The 23677-nt window shown below is 39.2% G+C and overlaps 1 protein-coding gene across 24 annotated transcripts in view; it reads right to left on the reverse strand.

The window, feature by feature from the left end:
* The window catches only part of RBFOX1 (RNA binding fox-1 homolog 1), a 2063692-nt gene that overhangs the window by 822049 nt on the left and 1217966 nt on the right, over positions 1 to 23677 (reverse strand). The window lies entirely within an intron of this gene.

A 23677-nucleotide genomic window follows, 5' to 3' on the forward strand; every position in this document is an offset into this window, starting at 1 on the left:
TCACAGGAGACTTAGAAAGAAGCATTCACTGCCATTTACCAGCCAAGCGAAGACTGGGGGCTTTGCAAATGGCTTTCCACAATAAGGGATTTTCATAAAACACATGGATTTTGTTTCAGAGACTGACTGTGGTTCATGCATTTGTTTATGTACCTTCCTCCTCCCTCACTGTTCTCTGCTTTTGGGTTCACAGCCTTGAAAGCCTCTGAAATGATTATTTAGGTGCTGACTGCACAAAACACAAGGACTGTATGAGTGAGGCCCCAAATTCATGTCCTCTGCAGTGACTGGGGAAAGGAGGGGCTGCCTGGATTGCAGAGATAACCTGTCACAGTCCTCAACCCTTCACTTCCCAGGTGTATAAAAGGAGGGGGCTAGACTCAATGGGTTCTGTGATATAATTAGTCTCAAGTTATTTATTCAACTGATTTTTTTTTAACATTTATTCATTTTTGAGAGACAGAGACAGAGCATGAGTGGGGGTGGGGGTGCAGAGAGAGAGAGAAACACATACAGAATCCGAAGCAGGCTCCAGGCTTTGAGCTGTCATCTCAGAGCTCAACATGGGGCTCGAACCCACGAACAGTGAGATCTTGACCTGAGCTGAAGTCTGAGGCTTAACTGACTGAGCCATCCAGGAGCCCCTTATTTGACTGATTTTTAATCCCATTAGTTTTCTTCTCTCTTTGGCAAAATAAAAATGTTAAAATCCTCTCTTTTCACCTTTCTAATCCCAACCTGAAAGGTTTGATATGTATTTTTAGAGGCTTTTTTGTCTACACTTTTAAATACATCATGTGAAAATATACATGAATAATAAAAACACATAACACCTTTTTTTAAGATGAGATCAGGCCATACAGAGCTGTACTTTCCAATACAATAGTCATTACTCAGTGATGCTGTTTATGTTTCTATGAATCAAAATGAAATAAAATACAAAATGCAGTTCCTCAGTTTTACTAACCACATTTCAAATGCCCAAGTAACCAGGTGAGGCTCGTGGTTATTATATTGGAAAGCACAGATATAAAATGTTGCCATCACTGCAGAAAGTTCTATTGGACAGTAGCTGATTTATTAATAAATTGGATTTATTATTAATAAATTGGAATTTTGTTCTTCTCCTTTAAAAACAATTCTTTGAGGGGCACCTGGGTGGCTCAGCCAATTAAGTGTCTGACTTAATGACTCAGGCTCAGGTCATGCTCTCATGGTTCATGGGTGCAAGCCCCAGACCAGGTTCTGTGCTGACAGTGTGGAGCTTGCTTCATATTCTCTCTCTCCCTCTCTCTCCCTCCGCTCCTCCCCGCTCTCTGTCTCTGTCTCTCTTCCTCAAAAATAAATTAAAAAAAAATAATAATAATAATAATAAGGGCCCCCGGGTGGCTCAGTCGGTTAAGTATCTGAGTCTTAGTTTTAGCTCAGGTCATGATCTCACTGTTTGTAAGTTTGAGCCCAGTGTCGGGCTCTGTGCTGATAGTGCAGAGTCAGCTCGGGATTCTCTGTCTCCCTCTCTCTCTTCCTGCCTCTCTCTCTCTCTCTCTTAAAAGTAAATAAAACAAACATTAAATACATACATATATACATACAATTCTTTCAACAATCCCAGACTGACATCAAGAAGTAAAACTATCAGAATTCACATTCAGTGGAAGAGACAAAATTGAGCTATGTGTACTTACTTTGGTTCAGGAATCATTTTTTTAAGGTCCTAGTTGTATGGATTTTGATCTCTACCACAGAATGCAAGAGTTCAATTTGTTATGTCATGTACTCTACCAGATTTGAAATGTCCAGAACCTAATGACTACTACATTCTGATATTTCCTTGGAAAGACATCATTTTAGCTGGGAAAGGATAGAGCAGATACATTCAAAAATAATCCCTCAAAAGCTTCTTCTCAAATTTAGGCAGTAAACAATGCCCAGTCTCAGCCACAGAGACTCTGGAATCTTTCATCTGTCTTCCCAGAGTACCATTCTTTGTTCTAATAACTTGATATTTTGCCAAAAGCCCAATACTGGGTGGTTTAAAGCTAGGAAATTAACAAGAAATCAGAAAGCCAAATGAGCATTTACAGGTAGAAAAAGCAAAGTATAATTATCTGGTCTCTGAGGAGCTAATTATAGGCTCAGTTGAAACTGGGAGCATCATGGGAGGACACACATGCACGTACACTTGCACACATACACACAAATGCACGTGCATACACACACACATGCACAAACCCGTCTGTGCCTGCCTCCAAAGAAGCTGGGAGAGGCAGTGCTGCATAAATAAATCATTTGGACGGCTCACTGTTTCAGCACGATCGATCTCCCACCCTTGCACTAGGGTCAGGCACTGCATACCCACAGCCCGCCCTGACCCACAGTTGTATATAAAATATGATATTAAGGAAAGCTTCCCACCAGCCCACTTCTACCTGGGAGGCCCACCATCCATCCATCATTCATTACTCTGTGCCCACGCCAGCACCACCCATAGGCTGAAAACTTGGAGAAGTTAACAGCATTGAAAGGAAGACCGGCCCTCAGGAAACCCAAAGTCCGTGTCCCAGAAATCATGCAGCACCTAACAATTTTTCCAGAGTGTATTTAGCAGAAATTTACTGCCAAGATCTGATGGCTGAAGGAACTCTTTTCATTTAAATTATTTTGATGATCCTATGTGGACATTATACACATTGCTCAGTGTAGGGTTAACCTCTTCTAGCATTTCCAAAGAACACCGAATGTCTAAGAGGGAAGCAAGTAGGGGGGAGGAATAGAGTTGTGTCTTCTGCTATTCCAGGATTTCTCAACGTTGGCACAATGGATGGGTTAGGCCAGGTAATTCTTGGTTATCAGGGGCTGCCCTGTGTATTATAGGATGCTTAGCAGCACCCCTGGCCTCTATCCACCAGATATGAGTAGTATACCCCACCCCCTCCTCCAGCTATGACAATCAAAAATGTTTCTAGACATTACCAAATGTCCCCAAGGAGGCAAAATTCCCAGTTGAAAACTGTGCCCAGTTGAAAACTGCTGACTTACACACAGAAAGACCACTGCATTATGGCAAGAGTTATATCCTACCTAAGCAGGCAGTGTGCTAGACTTAAGCGTGGGGTATTAGTTTGCTCCAACTACTGTAACCAAGTACCACAGACTGGGTGGCTTAAACAACAGAAATGTATTTTCTCATAGTTTGGGGAGGTCAAAAGTCTGAGATCAAGGTATAGGCAGGGTTGTTTGGCTTGCAGACTTCTCCCTGAGACGTGACATGGTTTTCCCTGTGTGTTTGTCTGTGCCCTGATCTCATTTTGTAAGGACACAAGTCATATTGGTTTAGGGCCCACCTTAGTGACCTCATTTTAACTTAATTACTTTTTATAAAGACCTCATCTCCAAATACAGTCACATTCTGAGGTACTGAGGGTTACTGCTTCAACATGGGAAATCTGGGGGGACACAATTCAGCCCATAACAGGAGGTAATTCCCAGACCTAACTACATGATTTTTCTAGATCACTAACAACCTTGCTGCATGATCTCTTGTAGATTCAGCCCTATTATTCAGAATCGGGTCTTTCTCCTGTGCTCATTCCCTTCCCATTAAAGACAGAGTAATTTTCTTGGCCAGGGATATGGGAAAAAGAATTGAGCATATGTGGCTCAGTCTTGCACCTTCTCTCATTTGCATCTTGCTGTCAGGCAGGGAAAGAACCTCCTGGAGGTTCTGAGGCCTCCTATTAAGGACTGATTTTTTTGCCCCTCCACATGTGAGATTATCTAGGTGGACAAATTTTTTTCTGGAAAGGGCCAGATACTAAAGACATAGGCTTGGAGGGGCTGTATTACTATTTATTTCTGCCACTGTGGTACAAAATCAGCCTGCCCAGGCAATCCATACATGATTGCATTCCAATAAAACTTCATTACAAAAACAGGCCGGGAAGGGGGGGGGGGGTGGGGGGGGGAGGCTGGATTTATCCCAAAGGCCACGGTTGGCCAACCCTTGTTCTAGAACATTAAATACATTATTTTATTTGCACAATTTCAATTGATACAGAATTGTGCAAGTTTAAGTAAAATAAGGGGCATGTTCAGAAGTGACAATCATTTGCCTGATAAGAAAAGCTAAGAGCTGCCCTGTTTTTCTCACCTAGAATTATGAATGGATATATACAAGAATATTTACAGTAACAACCATTTTGAAGTGCATTTAAACTGGATTTTTCTCTCGTTTCCCTTTTCTTTTTACTAACCATGTTGCCTCCAGCTCCGGTTTCTAATTTCTTTCCTCATTAAAAGTCCTGTCAACTCTCGCAAGAATAAAGTTGTTCTTTAAAAATACCCATCTCATAAAAGGCCTGTGCCCGGAAGGCATAAGATAAATAAGAATGTTTCATGAAACCTCCCTCCAAATAACAGACTTATGAGAAAGAACTTGAACTTTGATTTCAAGTCACTCCAAAGAAATCAGCTTCAAACTGGAGGTGAGCATCCTCAGAACGTGTTTTGCAGCATCATTCCTGGCCAGACACTTCCCATTATCTGTAGATGCATTTAAAACACATTTCATCCCTTTGTTATGCTAGCATACAAATCACAAATCCTCAGCAGAGACCAGACCACATGAGCCCGTCTTATTTCAGGAGGGCTATTAGCAGAGAGGGCTATGGAATATGCACTGATAACTGCAAGTCAGAAGCAATCGTCATAAACTGGGGATACCATAGAGGACTCTTGCAGTACGAACCAGGAAGCTGCTGTCGCACTGCCAGCAACAAGCAAAAACATTGGGAAAAAGTCCAACATTCATTAATAGGAGATTGAGGGAACTATTTAGACACAACCATGCATACTATTGAATGCTGGGCTGTTGCTAGAAAGAGTGTTTCAGATGAATGTGTACAACATGGAAAACAATCATGATATAATGTGAAATGGAAAAAGAAAACAAAACAATACATATATGTATATATGTGCATATATGTATAATGTATGTACATGTATATATCTATGCATATACATATCTATCTCTACATGTACTATATTGAGAGAGGTCATATTTCAACAAAACGTTACGTGTGTTTGAAAATATTTATTACATAAATATGTATGAACACAGTTACTCATCTATCCTTTTCTATTAGATATACATACCCACTATCTCTAAATATGTTTGTCATTATATAGAAAATGGATACTACGTATAGAAGATTATTCCAGAAGGTGAAGAACATTTAAAAGACTTGTGTGGGATGGAAGGAGAGTTTTACCTTCTTACATACATTTGATTTTCTTGGAACATTCATATTTTTAATGGAAAAAAATTAACCCATCCACCCTAGAAGGCGGGGGGGACTTTGAAAATGCTTTTAAATAACACACTTCATTGTTTTAAAAATTATAAAGTCTATTGTCAAAAAAAAAAAAGAGTGAAATGAAGTCCTCATTTTCCCTCTTTCTGCAAACCTATTCAAGACTCCAGGGACATCTGCTGCTAACAATTCAGTATGTATCCTGAAGGACCATTTTTTTATGAAATCAGGACAGATGTTCTTTGGGAAAGACCAATTTCTTGAAGTTACAAATAGATTGCATTGCCCCATAGCAGAGAAGGGAAGGAATACAGCAACACTGTGTGCCACATGCCCCCACACCTGGTCAGGAGGACAGTGCATCTTGAGTTACCACTGAAAATGGTAGAACACTAGGGCTGAAGACTTCTGAGAACCTGAGTGGCCTAAGTCACTAAGTACTACTAACAGGAAAAAGACGGGATATGCACCACTGGGGAATACTCCAGTAATCTCTCATGGCCCATACTTTGAATTATGGCTGGCCATGGTAAGGTATGTTTTGGGCACAGATAAATGATGGAAAATGTGTTAACAGTTCCACTTACAGCTAATTTTTAATGACAGTGCCAGTACAAGACAGAACTTGAAGCATTTCAAGAAAAGGACTCCCAGTCGTCTGAAACTGTGCCAAGAGCAGGCAGATGACTGCTTAACAAACACACATATTTATTTCATATTAAAGACAAAATTCCTGAGGGTGACTTGGGGGTTTAATTTAGCAATTATCACTGAGTCAATGTGCCAGTACCCAGAAATGACCAAGGAAGCATGCCCCAGTGGCAGGGAGATGAGACAGAAAACCACAAAAATGTGGACACGTGTACACACACACACACACACACACACGTGCACGCGCGCACAAATTCACAATCACACATTCAATAGTCCTCTCACAAGACTAAAATGAAGCAAGTTTGGAGAATATTTTGATAGTAACTTTCTTTTCTAAAAGAGTTTACCTCTCCTGTCCCACTTAGGCAGATCCAGAATAACATCTACACTGTTTTAAAAACATACTAACTTTGCTTATTCTGGTTGTTGTTTTGTTTTGTTTTGTTTTTAATTCCAAGAATATCTTATTCTGATCTCAATCTTAGCCCCAACTTAGTTTTCATCAATGATGGGGTTGTAGCATTTTCAATCTTTGTAGGAAGCAAATGTAACACCCTCTGTTGGCAGATTCCCATTCCACCTAAATAACTAAGGAAGGAAATCCATTAGCTCCTTGCCAATATTATTTTCCACTGTCTGTACTGCTGCCCATGTCCAGTGCCCTAGCACAATTCCTTGCACATCACTACCGCGGAACTTAAGAAACTCATTTTTCTCACGAATGTCATACTGCTTTCCGTATACTGCCATCACTTATTTTATTCATCAGAACTTTTTTGGAGGGGTTTCAAATAAAACACTCCAACTGGCTTAAGGGAAAAAAAGGAATGTTACAGTTCCTATGAGTTAAAAATGTAAGGATAACTGGATTTTGGCTGAGCTAGTTTTAGGGGCTGGGCACTCAGCCTTCAGGGGAACTCGGAAACAACCAGCAATTCCCATCTCAACATTCTGGGTTGGTTACCAACAATCCTTCTGAAATTGAGTCTCATTGGTTGGACTTGGGTCATATGCTCATCTCCTAGCCAATCCTTATGACTGGGATATGGAGCTTTGCTAATTGGACAGGATTAGGTAACACACCCAACTAGAACACTAGGCACAGAGTCAGTGCCCTGCAAGCATGGGGGCAGGGGGAGTAATGGGAACGAGGTGGCTCCCTAAGGAAAGAAGAACTATACAACCAGAAGAAGAAAAGGATGCTAGAAAAATGAAAATAAGAATTACGTTGTAAAAAGTCCTTATCATGAGCAGAATTCATTTGTGCTAACCCAAATCCTTCCTTCATGAAGACCACCATTTGTGTGAATTCCAATTGTGAATTCTGCTGAAACACCAGGAGGACATTCAAAAGAGGCTCTAGAGATGTGCTGTCCCAGATAATAGCTACTAGCCACATGTGGACATTTAAATTGAAGTAATCAAAATTAGATAACATTTAAAATTCAGTCCCTTGGTAGCACTAGCTTGAGTTCAAATGCTCAGCAATCACATGTGGTTAGTGGGTACTTTATTGGACAGTGCCGTCATTGCAGAAAGTTCTACTAGACTGTGCTATTCTAGAAGCTTCCTCCCGCTACACACACCAAATTTAAAATAAAATAAAATAAAATAGGACATCTGACTGGGGTAGGAAAGGCAAAATGACCATGAAAAGTCCCTACAGGCCATGGATGTTATGATAACCATTATGATTAAAAACAACAGACAAACAAATGCTCAGGTAGGAAAAGCGATGCTTTTCTCTAAACAAACAAACAAACAAACAAACAAAAACCAGGAAGAATTCTTTCTTTTCTCTGTCAAAAGGAGACAAAGAGCATATACAAAAGCAAACACGATGAAAGGTTAACTAAATCAAATGCTAGTTGCATTGAAAGGCTCTATTTCTTTGTTTCCTTTTTTCCATCCAAAATTTTGCAATAATGAGAAACAGTTACACATAGAATTCTGACAAGTAATTCTTGCTCTGTATGTATTTCATTTCCAGTGGTTGACAGAATGAATTTTGCTGTGTGCAAAGTTGAGTTGAAGTATATGTGATACTTGGAACAAAGTCCAAAAGCTTGGGTCTCTGTGTGTCCCTCCAGCATTCAGTGTTACCTCCCTAGTCTCCATGTTTTACCACTACAGGTGTAATTCTGAGCTGCAGTCTCTTTGTACCTGCTCTCCTATCAGCCTAGAGCGCATGCCCCAGACTTCTTCCCATGCTACAGGTTTCCTCATAAACTTCATGTTTGATGAAGAAGACATGTTCTGATCATCTTGGCTGACACACATTATTCTCCATCACATACTCTATTCATTCATTTATGTATAATACTTCTAATCTCTAATTATTTTGTTTACTCTTTTCCCCCCTGCCATTTCCAAGGGGAATGTAAGTTCCATGGGGGCAGGGACCATGCCTGTTCCACTTCCTGTTGTCCCACTGCTGAATGAACATCTAATAAATATTTGCGGGATGAGTGGGCAGAGAAAGAAAGCTAGAATCAAGACTGCAGGATAGTGTTCACCAAGCTGTCCTTCCCTACCTGCCAGAAACAGAACTAATGGATCATCAGGTGTTGGTCTGTTTTCCATTAGGAAACAGGACTTAGAGAAAGGATTTTGAGTTTTGCCACTAGGGTGGGACATTTCCAAAACTGCTGTGCTAGATCATTTGTGCACAGCCAGGACAATAGGAGGTGACCTCAAATGCTCTTCTGGCCTGCTTAATTTGTACTCTAGGTCCATAAAAAATAAGATAAAGACTTAAGATGCTCCCAGGAAGGACTTTTAGCAGAGCCAGAACTTAGGCTGACTAAAGAACTCCCACCTTTCTCTCTCCAAAGGCAAAGCATGGGAGGCAGGAAAGATGCATATATATTTCAGATCCCATTATAAGTGATTAATAAGGTCAACTAAGTATAGTTTATCATCCTTCAGACCATCCTGCTACCTCATTCTTCTGATGGCCACTGTAAAGAAACTTCCAGATTCATCTTTGTTCAGTTCTCATTAATATTTGAAACCATAGGATGTAACCAAACACTTAGCACAGGTTCTTTCCCATACCAGGCACTCAAATATACAAATTAAACGCACAAATTCCCAAAGATATTGTTAAAATATGTCAAAAGATAATTTTCTATTCTCATACATTTTGGTGTACACATATTTAAACATTTAATATCTGCTCACAACCCGTCAGGTGTTTCTAAAATGATAAAGGTACTGCCAGGCTAAAATGGGGAAATATTCCAGTAAAAAGTACACTCTAAAATAGACCTGATACTTGGATGAAGAGCAGAAGAGAAAATGAAATACATGATTGGGAAGGCATTGAAACAGAAAATGGCCATTGATAACTAGTGGTGGCCTACAGTTTGTTTACTAAGAAAGCTATCCCAAGCTAAACCCATTTCCTCTGTTGCTAGAATCCCAAGTCAATCAGACTAGAGGCCAGAAATCCTGTATCTGCCATTGTATGTGTAAAACCTCCATGAATAAGGGAGGTGTTGGGGATAGATAAGGATACTGTTTGCTGGTTGAATGGCAGTGCCAAAGTTTGTTGATTGAACACATTGTTCTCCACCATGAGGGTGATCACTAGTGATGTGCTGCTATATAGCTCTCTACTATGGACCCCGTCTGGGCCAATGGTTTTACCAACGACTTCGCTTCTCACTAACAAGAGCCAATTGTGATAAACCATCTATTGATTAATTCATTTCTTCAACTAACAGTTATTGAACACTTCCAGGTGATAAACATTGAGCTGAGGGCTTTAAGTTAACAAAGATAAAAAGAACAGTTTCTCCCCTAAAGAAGTTCAATTTAGGGGTAGGGGAGAGATAGATATGACATTTCAGTAAGTCCTCAAAACACAGCCCTGGCATATGTTAGGGTTTCCATAAATACCTGTTGGGTGAGTGTGGACAGTCCATCTGACACTTTCTATTTGCACATCTGTGTGTGCTGAAGAACTATATTTCCCCTCTTCCCCCACCTTCACTGGTGAACTCCTACTTGTCCTTCAGGTGTCAGCTTAGATGTCACTTTTTTTTCAGGAATTTTTTTCTTAGACTCACTTCACACCCATCCCAGGCAAGAAGGTGCACTCTTCTCTATCTTTCCAAGGCAGCTATGACCCTGGGAACACTTGTTTTTTATTTTGCAATAGCTTGTTTACTTGTGTGTATACCTCACTAGTCCCATGAGGTCACAGTCTTTCTTACACATTTTGCATCTCTAGAATCCAACCTACTATGTGGCAAATCACAAAAACCCACAATATATTATTTAATATGAAGTTGATTGAAGCTCTGTTATGGGGACTGAAGCTTGGTGAGATGATTTTTACAGTTTCTTCTACCTCTAATATTCTTTGAAGAGAATTCAATATGGCAACCTAGGATTTCAGTCCTTAAAGTTATTGTAGGAGGATAAATTGCAAGAGTCTGTATGGTGAGCCATGAGTTAATCCAAAAATCCAAACCGTTTCTTATGTTTTTATGGTCAAGTGACTTATGATTCCATTGTCGATGGCATTATGTTCACTCAAGTACTATTAACTAATATTTAGCTTCAAGTGCATTAGTAAGGCTTGTTAGACATTTGTGATGAAAAACACAATATTAACAAATTGCCAGTTTACTGAAGATAAAAGTTCAGCATTTCTATTAGAAATCAGGATTCCAAACAGCAATAAAAGTATAATCCATCACTCATTGTGTAGTCGCTTCCTTGCAAATTGTTCTTTTAGTGTTACTTTGTCTAATTCTAACTACAACCCTATGCAATTTTTATTTATTGTGACCCACATTTTACAAAGGAGAAAAGAGATGTCCAGAAAGCTAAGTTACTCTTCCAAAGCTACTTGGCTAGCAGGAGAAAGAACCAGATTTGGACTTCAGGCTCCAAACCTCTTCTTTTAACTTTTACACAATACTGCATCTCAGTGGCTATGAGAATTGTAGAGCTTGAGGCAAAGATAAGCTGGGTGGAGTAAGTGGCCTGTGGTTGCAAATAAAAGTCAGAGACAAATGAGCTTCAGTCTAGAAGTTGGGGTGAGGTAGGACTTGAGTGGGAAAGGAGGTATCTGGTTATAAAGAATGGTATCAGTGCTCTGAGTGATTAGCATATGGATAGTATAATAGTAGGGGAAAGAAGACAGAAGAAAACCATCACCTTATGCATAGACTTGAAAAGTAAACCCAATTTAGCATAAGACATGCAAATGCCAGAACTGAGTCTGCTATAGAATATTTTCTTAAACATATATAAATGATCTTTTCAGACAAAAATATTTTCATCAATTATTCCAATGTCAGTTCTCTGAATCACCCAGCTCTTGGGACTGATTAAATAGATTACTTTTCCCCCAATTACCTAGGCTGCAAATTTATTGCTCATTTGCCTCCTTTACCTCTAAAATAAAGTGCAGATCCACCATTTACAATTTGATCAAAGTCATGATGAATATTTTTAAGACATTGTCAGACGTGGTTGTGCTGATTTTTAATAATAGCCCCTAACTAATCAATAGATAATTTAATTCAAAAATGTGAAGCTGTAAACTTTAATGCTCTGTTTGGTATTTTCTTATTAATTGAAAAGATGGCAAGTCAACTTTTATGTACAGAGAGAGCTAGGAAGACATATGCATTAAAATCAAATCTTGAAGGGGGTGTGGCTTAAGGCAGGTCTGTTTCAGGGACCACACACTGTTAGTATTATGTCCAGGAGGAATCTGACTCTCATCTATGCAACTAAGTGACTATAGTCATCTCTGAACCTTGCACCAAGGCTGGGACTTGACCTAAACGCCTCCCCTCCAATTATTTTTATAACCTAAACACAAACCTTGCAGAAAAGAGATTTTATTCTCTATTCCAATGCATGATCTTATTTAGTTTTACCTAAATCAGTCAAGAAGACCATGGTTGCGGTAAGCCAATGTGGAACTCTATTAAAGATTAACTTATCAAGGAAACTAATAATTCCTTCCAAGACCATTGATTACCTACCTTGTCACATACCACCCAGTCCAGGATGACCATTGCTATCATTGTTTTTTTTTTTAAGTATTTTTTTTCAACTGTATGCATTTCCTCAGTTTCAAAATATCACTGGTTATAATAGCAAGAGTCAAAAGACAGGCAATTTATCAAAACCTTCCATTTATCTTAAGAAAAAAAAAGATTAGAACCATCTTGAGGGCAAAAGTATGGAGAGAGTCAAAAGATCAGTGGTTGTGGGGGTAAGAGGACTGGGGGGCAGGGGGAGGTGAATCAGCAGAACACAGGAGTTTTAGTGTAGTAAAAATACCTTCTATGAAATGATAATGATGGACATATGTCATTACACAGTTGTGTTAACCCACAAAATGTACAACACCAAGAATGATCACTAATGTAAACTATGGACTTTGGGTGATGATGATGTCAATCAATGTAGGTGCCTCGATTGCAACAAATGTCCCACTCTGTAGGGGATTTTGGTAATGGGGTCAGAGGGCTAGGATGTGTGGGCAGGAGATATATGAGAACTTTTAATTGTGCTATGAATCTAAAATTGAAAATGCAGGTTTAAACTACACAACTTAAACCTAAAAAAAATAAAGTCTTAAAAAATATATTGACTTTCCCTCTGCTTGGATATGTAACAGAAAACTAGAAACGAATATTTTAGCAGGGTGTAATGCTCTCCTCTAGCCTCCAAAAACAACTGCCTTTTAAAAATGTTTGCAATTTGTTTTCTGCTTAAAGATATGAAGCGTTAATTTGGGCCATTTAGAGGATAAAGACCCAACAAATCAAAGAAAACAACTCTTATCATTTTAGAGTATGTATATATATTTTTTCTTAACAGATTCCTACTATCCTTTTCTGTTTTAGTGAAAACAAGATCACACTGAGTTTGGCCTTCCCTTTAGCCAGACTTTTCTGTGCTATTGACGATTCTTCCATCATATCACTTTTCATGAACGTGAAGGCTACACGTTCACAAAACTCCACAAGTACCTTCTCAGCTACTTTTTGTTAGATGAAGAATAAATAAATGAATGCGGATTCTAGTGTAGTGTCATTGATTTAATCAATTTTCTGTTACAGACCATCTGGGTAATTTTCAGTTTTTGCTATTATGGACAACTCAGTAATGCACATACATCATCACAGCCAAACCTTTGCACACGTTCATGATTATTTCTTCAACATAAATTCAGTCAAGGAAAGGGAATGTGCATGTTAAGTCTATTAAAGGCTATCGTCAGAGCTTACATTTAAGACAAGGCAAAAAGATAAAGTAAAACAGATAATGGATCTAAATAAGACCCTGTACATAAAAGAAGAAACCCAGCGACAGAAATATTGGGACCCACACCCCAACAATGGGAATGATGGCAACTGTCAGGTGGGCAGAAACTACAAAGGCACATGCTCACGCAGGGCCGACAGACCTTGAAATGAAGTCGGTGGTGGAGAGGATGAATTGGCAAGACAGAGATAGGTAACACGGAGTTCCAGGGACTCTACTACATTTCCACTTTCCTTCCGGGAGACTCTAAGCACGCTCCTTGTTTCCTAACAGAAGCCTTAACCGGGAGCAAAGAGAAGATCTACTCTTGTGACAATGCGATCAACTCACTGTCCAGAGAGATACAAATTAAAGATCCATTTCCAGGTCAAAGGAGCATAAGTTCTTTCCCTCTCCTCCCTTAGAACCCATTACCTTTTTCAGTCCATACACGTTATTAGGAAAAGCTTTCTTATCTCATTAGGGTAAAATACACTACCCAGAATTAACTTTTTTCCCCTTATCACTAAGATGACACCACTTCTTACCCCCTCCCACAAGTTTTAAAGTATCTGTAATCAGGCTCCCTGACAAATGATGGAAGCATTTCATGTAGAATTTCTTTTCAATTAAAAATTAGCAAATCGATGGTGTATCTTGCTGCTGATCCACTTGAGAATCGAGGATGTGTGGCACTGGTGGCTTGGTGTGGTTTGCAGGTGTTTGGGAACATGGTTACAGTCTGTTCTGAATATTTAAATTGCTCTGATATATTCCAGTCTGGACTCTTATGTCAATTCATCAGTGCCAAGGCTCTGCCTAACATTTTGCTACAAACTGGGTTCAATTGTAATTTGTCAACTATGGCACCCGTTGCTATGACAAATAACTTCAGTCTGGTTAATCTTTTGAACATAACAGCATTCTGCTACTTTGATAAATCTATTATGTTGTGGTTTACATATGCTTTGGGGAAAATTTTTATTGGGACATTTTACACTAAATCATCTCTAGTCTCCACTAACAAAGCAAGTGGAGGGCTGATGCTGATGGTAGCTTTCCAATATCTCAATAACGCCAAATTATCGTGGTTCTCAAAACTCACAAGACACGGGGAGGAGTGTAGTGTCTGAAGTTAAACCACATAGTTTCAAATCATGGATCCAGATGTACTTACATGGGTTTACTACCAAATTTCCTAACCCCCGGTTTTTCTCACTGGTAACATGAAGAGCAGTTTGCAGGGTTCAGAGTGATCATTCATGTAAAGGCACAGGACAAAGAACCAATAAACTCAGGACGTTGTAATTTTTTTTAAGTTGTTAATGTGTTTGTTTATTTTTGAGAGACAGAGACAGAGTGCGAGCAGGGGATGGGCAAAGAAAGAGGGAGACACAGAATCCAAAGCAGGCTCCAGGCTCTGAGCTGTCAGCACAGAGCTCGACACGGGGCTCAAACTCACAAACTGTGAGATCATGACCTGAGCCGAAGTAGGACAGTTAACCGACCGAGTTACCCAGGCACCCTGGGACATTGTGATTATTACATAAAACTTCTGATACGTAAATGTTAATACATTATTTATAATTATTGAAAAATAATTTTGGAAGATTTCTACTGTGAATGACAAAGTAAATAAAATTTGCAAAGGGAGTGTGCTGTCAGAGGAGGTGGCCAGGTCCCCAGTGGCAGCCGCCTAGGAAGCACCTCCTTGCACACTGTCATCCCAACAAGGCTGATACGATTGCAGGAGTGGGCACTTATTGACCTCAGCTACCAATTTGAAACTGGCTGTAAATTGTCCCTCTAGGTCTTAACACACAGGATGTTTCTACTTGGGGAAAGTGCATCGGCTGCAGTTTTCAGCAATACATTCTCAAAAAGTCAATTTCACCTTTTGGCAGCTCTGAAAGAATCCAGATTACTTTAAGTATAATAGCCGCGAATAAGGGCAATAGTTAAAAGAAGGGAGGGGGAGAAGCTTGAAGAAGGAGTGACAAGCAGTTGTTTTTAATAACGGGAAAATAACACCACAAGAGAAAAATCCTCCTGTATTATATTTACAGCGAAGTGATTAAAAGTTTGGTTTTTTTTTTTAAGTTATAATTCCTTCCAGTAAAAAGAGCCACAGTACTCCATGATAAAAAATTGAAACAATACAATGCCCTGCTGACAGAGATAAATGAAACATCAAAACTGTGGTAAATATTTAAGGTGTTCTGACAGGTTATTTTGGCATTAAAACATTCCATTTCCTGATCCCCCTCCTCCCTCTCTCTCTCACTCTCTCTCTCTCCCTCTCCCTCCCTTTCCCTCTGCCTCTGTCTCCCTGTCTGCCTCTCTCTCCCCCTCCCTTTCACTTCTCCAAAAGCATCTCATATATAAAAACACATTCCATAAATATTCAATGGTAATGCAACCAATGACAAAAGATAATTGAGGCCAATTTGTAGCAGGAAATTGTATGTGGGGGTTAATGTTGAGAAGGGGGCAGTGGGCGGTGGTGCACAGAGAGCATTTTAATTTTCCTGATGGAAAAGAAGAGCTGAAATTATAAATAAACCACAAGAAAAGGACTTCAGACACTAAATCCTTGACTACAGGTTTTGCAATGTTATTCCCAAGACGGCTTTGCATTCACAAATAAATTTGACTCCAATATAGATGAACTTTTTATTTTTTTCAGGGAGATAATTATATCCAGCACCATTACGCAATTCCAACTGAGTATATTAAGTCGGAGGGAGTCAGCAAAGCATTTCTGGAAATTAATCTAAATAAACCAGGTGAACATTCTGATCTGAAACCTAGAGCAGAGAACTTGCACAGCTTTAGCTGCCCGAGTGCTGAGTTTTGCGGTCAATTTATATTCAAAAGAAAATACTATGATGGTAAGAGGTGAAATGATCTGTGTTCACACATCTCAGAATATTTAGGTAAACTCGTGGGTGCCTTTATTATTTTTTTTATTCTGGAGGGTGGTATGTATATTGTACAAACTACCCAGCAATCATTGGGTACTAGATGATAAGTGAGCTCGTAGAAGGCATCCAAATGAGTACCCAGCTCCAAAAGGAGCTATTCTCTTCTCCTTTAGTAATTAAGCATTCAAACCAGTAAACAGCTTGGTTGGAATGATTTTATGACAAATGACCGAGAGCATATCAACCGTAAAACTCAGCTCGGCAAAAATCCCTCAAGCCCAGGAAGCTCAATCAATGTAGAGCAGACAGCAAGCCTCGGCGGCGGCAGCATTCTCTCACTCTGAGCCGCATAAATCCAACGAGGCCAGAATTGCTCTACTAACTTTGACACGAGAAAAGAGCGAGGAGGAGGCAGGCAGGCAGGTTCAGTGTAGGACGTAGGGAATAAAAGGGAGATAAGAAATGCATTGCTGTTTCTCCCTTTTGGTCTGTTGCTTCTTTTGCTTGTGGGAGTCGATGAAGAGGACCAAACTGCACTGTGTCTATCAAGGCAGATAGGAGAAAAATTCAAAGAGAAGAAGCAAACAGTCAACAAGACATGGGGCAAGAGAGAAGGGGAGACGTGGGGTGACAGCAGGATGATCCTGGTACAAATGGGGTTCCTCAAGCATCCCCGAGTGTAAGGGTGAATGCAAAAGGCAAGCACACATTTTTTAACTCAATGAGCCTATCAATGTGGTTGATCATTTTTGTACTGTATTTTCCCAATATTTTATTATGAAAACATTCAAACCTGCAGCAAAGTTGAAATAACTTTATAGCAAACACCCATACACCCACCACCTATGCTCTATTAGTATTTTACTCTAATTGCTCTACCCCAGATCTTCCCATCTGCCCATCCCTCTATTCATCCAACAACTTCTGCTTTTGGTGCATTCCCAAGAAAATTTTAGGCATTATTACCATCCGCCCTATCTACTTTAGCATGGATGATATTAACTTAGGTTTAACATTTGTATTTTTATGGCACTACTTTCCTAATACTACGAAATAGTTAATAAATTTTGAAATTTGCACAAATTCCACCCCACCGAAAAACTGGTGAAAAATTGTGGCAAATTTCTTGTTCCATCCTCCTGGCTTCTCTCACGTGTACGTAGCACATTAATTAGACTGAGATCATTCTATTTCATCCAATAATGTCAAAGTTATTGGAGGTTTGGAGTGCATCCAAATTTCATTTCAATCTATCACTTCAATGTTATAGATGACAAATCAATATTTTTAATACTTTTCCATCTTAATGTTTTCTGGTGGAATGGAGCCAGCACATCTTGCAAGAAATATGCAGATTACTAAGGCTATGCTTTGAACATAATGGAATGCAAAACACTGGTTTTATGGTAGATGCAGGCAGTGGGTCACTGGAGTAGATGGACGCTCAGCAGGAGGTGGAGAAATTAACACCTTTCTGATGTTGAAAGCAGTGGTAACTTGTTACTGAGTCACCTATTCCAACTGGGATCCTATTAAAGTGTTTGATTTGAGGGCAAGGACATAAAATCTCAATTAAAAATATTGTTTGCTAAATCCTGGACTCATGCTGGCACCCGTGGAAATTTCATATAAACCAGTAGCATCTAAAATTCAATTATGTAAGTCTAAGATTATACCTGGTCGGAGACAGCTTTGTTATGAAAATAATAACAAGTGCATTACAATAATCACCAATTCTTCATACGATCATGGGGTAGCAAAGGGTCCAGTTTCAACACCCAGGATGGCCTCTCCTGGCTTTATCAGCTCAGACATGTTAAGTAGTAAGCCAGTGATAACCAATGGACTAAGGAAATAAAACACTATTATTGGCTTTCTTCAAACATTTCCTGCAGTCCAAGACAAATAAATTCCCAATTCAGGTGACAGAGGGAGTGCTATGCACTCTACTTTCACAGTACTTTATCCAGCTAGTGACTCCATAACCATTTCACTTAGAATTGCTGACCGTGAAATAATTAGTCCATGAAGGCAAAGGCCTATCTCTCACATACCACCCTATCCCCAATGCATAAATAAATGATGTCTGAATGAATGAATGTTTATGTCCAGCATCACTGAAGATACGACTTTCTGTATCTATTACTATATCTATCTCTCTTACAGTGATGGAGAAGGTATACCTTCAGATACCATACTCTGGTCACCAGGTAATTTTAATGTTCACCTATCTCTAATAAACTGCTGTTAACACAATAGCAAGCAACGTATGTCAAGAAACACCAAATTTGAGTTTAAAAAGAGTGTTTTAGTAGTCTGCAAACATCAACTATGCTTGAGCCAGCCCAGTTTTAGCTCCTGCTGCTATTTTAAGGCTCAGATGCAATTAAGTGCCAAAATGCCATAATATCACATCCATCACCAGCTCCTCTCTCTGACCCATTATTAAAACCAAGAAGTGCCGTGAGGCTATGAGAATTATTCAATACAAATGACTTAACAGCTATTGATAAATTTACCTTTAACAAATGCCCTCTGGTAGAGCCCATGATTCAATAGGTTTTGTTATTTTTTTTCCTTCTCCTGGATCCCGTTTGGCTTTATCCAGCACACCACTCAATGCAAATACAACAGCTGCAGTTCTGACAGTAACAGAAAGATCATAACCCTATACACCTCTACTGAAATCTTAATGTTAGCCCCTGGGTGATAGCTACATCAATTTCAAAGATATCCTTCCAACCCAAGACTGTTAGAGAGAAAAATTCATAAAACTCTGAGAGCACCTTCTTTTCATTTCTGTGTCTACTAACTCCCAACAGCCAGAGATAGTTAGCTTGGTCCTTATTATATTCTGAGGATGTAGAGAAAGAGAAGTCTTTCAAAAATGTGTTTCCTGCTGACTATTATTCCAAGAGAGACAGAAAGCAAGAGGAAATGAAAACATTTTACATTGCATTCTTCAGTGATTTTAATCATAAGGCTGTTCTGTTGACAACAGAAAACTTTCCAACTCACTGTTATCCTTAAACAAGAATTTGTACACTGCAACTCTGTAGGCTCATTATTCAATGAGGTCACTTAGACTTGTTACCCCCAATATACTGATTAAGAGACGCCAGAGGATGAACCTATAGGAAGTAAACAAACTATGCAATGAAGGGAAAGGGGGGCTTTGACATCAACTTGGCTGCCTCCTAGGTATGTGTTGATGGTCAGGTTATTTCAACTCTCTAGAACCTCAGTGTCCTCATCTATAAACTGGGGAAAATAGAAGCCCTACTTTATGGTTATGAGTAGAAAGCACCTCAGTAATAACAACAGCAGCAAGAACCTGCATCCGCTGAGTGCTTCCTGCGAGAAATTCTAACTCTCCTGTATTAAAAGCTCGCTCTAAATCAGGTGCTGGGTAAGCTTTATATGTGCCTCCATTCTCTCATCTAATCAGGTTGGTGCTATTACCGATTTACTGTATTCATGAGGAACTCTGACTCAGAAGAGACTGTCAACTTGCCCAAACAAGATCTCACATCTAATTCATAGCAGACCCAAGACTCAAATCCAGCTGTGTTTGAGGCCACAACCTGTTCTCTGGAACACCGTATGGCATCCCTAATAGTTGCTCAGCAAATGTTGGCTTCCAATACCAAATGTGGACAGATTTGTCAGACTTTCCATAAATACCCAGATAAGCTCCTCTTGCCATGTGCTGCCATGTCATGATCCCTCATTCTTCCCTTTTAAAAACACTTACCTCACTCAATTATTTTCTGAGGTCTATGTTCTTCCTGAAACCAAGTCAGAGACCTTACCAGTCTTGCATGCTGCTGCATTTTGTAGGTATTCAACAAAATCTTATTTGATGAAGTATAAAAACTAAGATAAGTGATTATAACCTCTGAGAATTCTTAATACATCAAAACCGATTTCATGGGACACCTGGCTGGCTCAGTGGGTAGAGCATGGGACTCTTGATCTTGGGGTCAAGTGGTGTATAGAGCTTACTTTAAGAAAAAAAAAAGTTTAAACTGTATATATTCCAAATAATGTATGTATGTATGTAAATAAATAAATATCACATATGTATGTATATATACTATATATTATATATGTATGTATGTGTGTATATATATATATATAGGTGTATATATATATATATAGGTATATATATATAGGTATATATATATACCTATATATATATATATATATATATATATATATATATAGAGAGAGAGAGAGAGAGAGAGAGAGAGAGAGAGAGAGAAAGGGAGAAAGAGGAGAGGGAGGAGGGAGAAGAGACGAGGGAGAAAGGCTGGGTCTATAGATCTCTGGCATTTTCACACAGCATGGTACTGAACCCATAATGGCACTCAATTAAATATGCCTATTTATTGCCTAATTGATATACTATTAACACCATAAATAACATTAGAAAAAATATTTCACCAGATAAACAAGCTCAGTTAACACAAAATGTTATCAGTAAAATGACACAATAAATAACAGTGAAAATCCATTAAGTCACACTTCCTAAGTCTTGTACAGTATGTCTTTTAAAGGGGGAGAGAGTTAGCAAACACAACCTAATCCTCATGATGCTGAGATTGGCAGAGTGTTATGTTTTCTACTGGCTTTACAATTGTGAGGCTCTAAGGTATGGATTGCCTATGAAAGTTTTATGTGAAAAAAATGACTTTGGATGGTGGGTCAGGGCTGAGAATAAATTGTGATCCAGACATATCTGGGCATGTAGGTTGACAACACCAAGGAATCTATTTGCAGAAGTTGATATCCATGAGACGGACAGTGCCGAGATAATGTGTTTTTGCTTGTGCAAAAGAGGTAGTGATCAGAGGGAGAGAGTTGGGGGCAGCATGGAACAGCAACTTTATTTATTTATATGTAAATATATAAATTTATAAATATATGAAAGACAACGTCTGATTTTAAGGAGAGTAACCACAAAAAGAGGCTGGAAGTCCCACTTTTAGGACTGATTCTGTGAACACTCTATCAGCGGTGCTTCATACAGCCCGGCGAGGTCATGTAAAAGTCCCCTCACGTGGCACATTACACGGACGTTCTCTGGTAGCATGAATCAGGGGAGGTCCAACAGAACACAGGCAAACTGGCTGACACCTCAGAGACCTTGTGCAGAGGGAATGCTGGCAGGGAAGCAGAACTCCCCAGGAAGAGATCAGATTTGAGGTTGCACATAAGTAAGACACCTCCCAGAGTCTTCCAAATACCTGGAGAAGACAGATGGCTGGGAGATGCAGTTCCCATGAGCTACACATAAACGTTCCAATGACCAGGCTTACTAAAACCTCACGTGCACTTGCAGACTAGTGAGTACTAGTGACACTCGAAACGTATTTGCCAATATTCCCATTTTCTGCACTGTGTACACTTTGCACAACAATAAGCCGAAAGTAGGAGCTCAATTAACTTGACGACGACTGAGGTTTCATAAGACAACAATAGCACCACTGTCTGATTACTGGGACTTGATATGAAGCCTGGAAATCACCTTAGCATCCATATTAGTATACACTTCAATTGTATATTATTTGAAAATTAGTATATATTTTCAAAGTTATTTGGGGCATTTCAATATGAATTTTAGAATCCGTTAGGGAACTTCTCCAAAAAAAGCCTGCTGTGATTTGATTGGTACTGCATTGAATCTATAGACCAGTTAGGGGAGAACAGGCAATTTAAAAATAAAGACTCGGGATGCCTGGGTGGCTCAGTCTGTTAAGCATTCAACTTTTCATTTTGGCTCAGGTCATGATCTCACAGTTAGTGAGTCTGAGCCCCGTGTCAGGCTCTGTGCTGACAGCATGGAGCCTGCTTGGGCTTCTCTCTGTCTCTCTCTATCCCTCTGGCCTTCCCCAGCTCATGCTCTCTCTCTCAAAATAAATAAATAAATAATTTTAAAAAATGAGTCTTCTGAACTATGCACATAGTATCAATATAAGTGTCCTCTCATCTTCTTCGCCTCAGCCATTTCACAGAGTTCGGTACTCATATATCTTTTATCAGATTTGTCCCTCGAAGTAACTCATCTTCTAAATGTTATACAAATGGGATTTAAAATTTTTAATTTCCCATTTTTTAAACTACTATATACAGATACTTCTTTTTTTTTTAACGTTTATTTATTTTTGAGACAGAGAGAGACAGAGCATGAACGGGGGAGAGGCAGAGAGAGAGGGAGACACAGAATCGGAAGCAGGCTCCAGGCTCTGAGCCATCAGCCCAGAGCCGGACGCAGGGCTCGAACTCACGGACCGTGAGATAGTGACCTGAGCTGAAGTCGGAGGCTTAACCGACTGAGCCACCCAGGCGCCCCTACAGATACAACTTCTATATACTGATACTGTATCCTACAACCTGCTACACTCATTTATTAGTTCCAGTACCTTTTTTTGTAGATGCCATCAAATTTTCCACGTAGTCTTTCGTGCTGTGTATGAACAAAGATTACTTCTTCCTTTTAAGCCGCATGTATTTTTATTTCTCTTCCTTGCTTTATTGCACTATGTAGAACCTCTAGTACACTGTGGAAGAGAAGGTTAAGAGCTGACCTGTTTGCCTTGTCCCTGATCTTAGGGGTAGAATAGTCAGTATTTCCCCATTAAGCACGCTTCTTTAAATTTTTCATAAATGCTCTTTAAGAGAGGAATTTCTCCCCTATTTTCACTTGTTTTTAAGTTTATTCATTTATTTTCAGAGAGAGAGCCAGCGGAGGAGGGGCAAAGAGAGAAAGGGACAGAAAATCTGAAGTGGGCTCTGTGCTGACAGCTGAGAGCCCAATGCGGAGCTCAAACTCACAAACCATAAGATCATGACCTGAGCCAAAGTCAGACACTTAACTAAGCCACCCAGGTACCCCTCCTCTATTCTTACTTCACTGAAAATTTTCATCAAGAATGAATACTGGATTTTGTCAAATGTCTTTTCTAATATATTAAGATAATCACATGGTTTCACACTGTTTAATTTGTTAATATGATGAATCCTACAATTTGAGTTTCAAATGTTAAAGCATGTCTGCAAGCCTAGAATAAAATCCACTTTTTTGCTTTTTTGTGATATATATATATATATATATATATATATATATATATATATATATATATATAATTTCGGTTTGCTACATGTTGGTTGAAATTTTTGCCAATCAACATGAGGGATACTAGTCTGTAATTTTTTTTATGTGTGTAGAGTTTTGTTGTTGTTGTCTTTGGTTTTGGTATCATAATAATGCTAGCCTCTTAGAATGAGTATGGAAGTATCTCTTCTTTTTTTATTTTTTATAAGAGTGTTTTTGTAAAATTTACCAGTAAAGTCATCTGGGTCTGAAGTTTTCTTTAAAAATTTTTAATGTTTATTTATTTTTGAGAGAGAGAGAGAGAGCTCAGGCTCCAGGCTCTGAGCTGTCAGCACAGAGCCGGACACCGGGCTCAAACTCACGAACAGTGAGATCATGAACTGAGCCAA

The sequence above is a fragment of the Panthera onca genome, chromosome E3 (genome assembly GCF_046562875.1).
Source record: "Panthera onca isolate mPanOnc1 chromosome E3, mPanOnc1 haplotype 2, whole genome shotgun sequence".
NCBI classification, from domain to species: Eukaryota; Metazoa; Chordata; class Mammalia; order Carnivora; family Felidae; genus Panthera; species Panthera onca.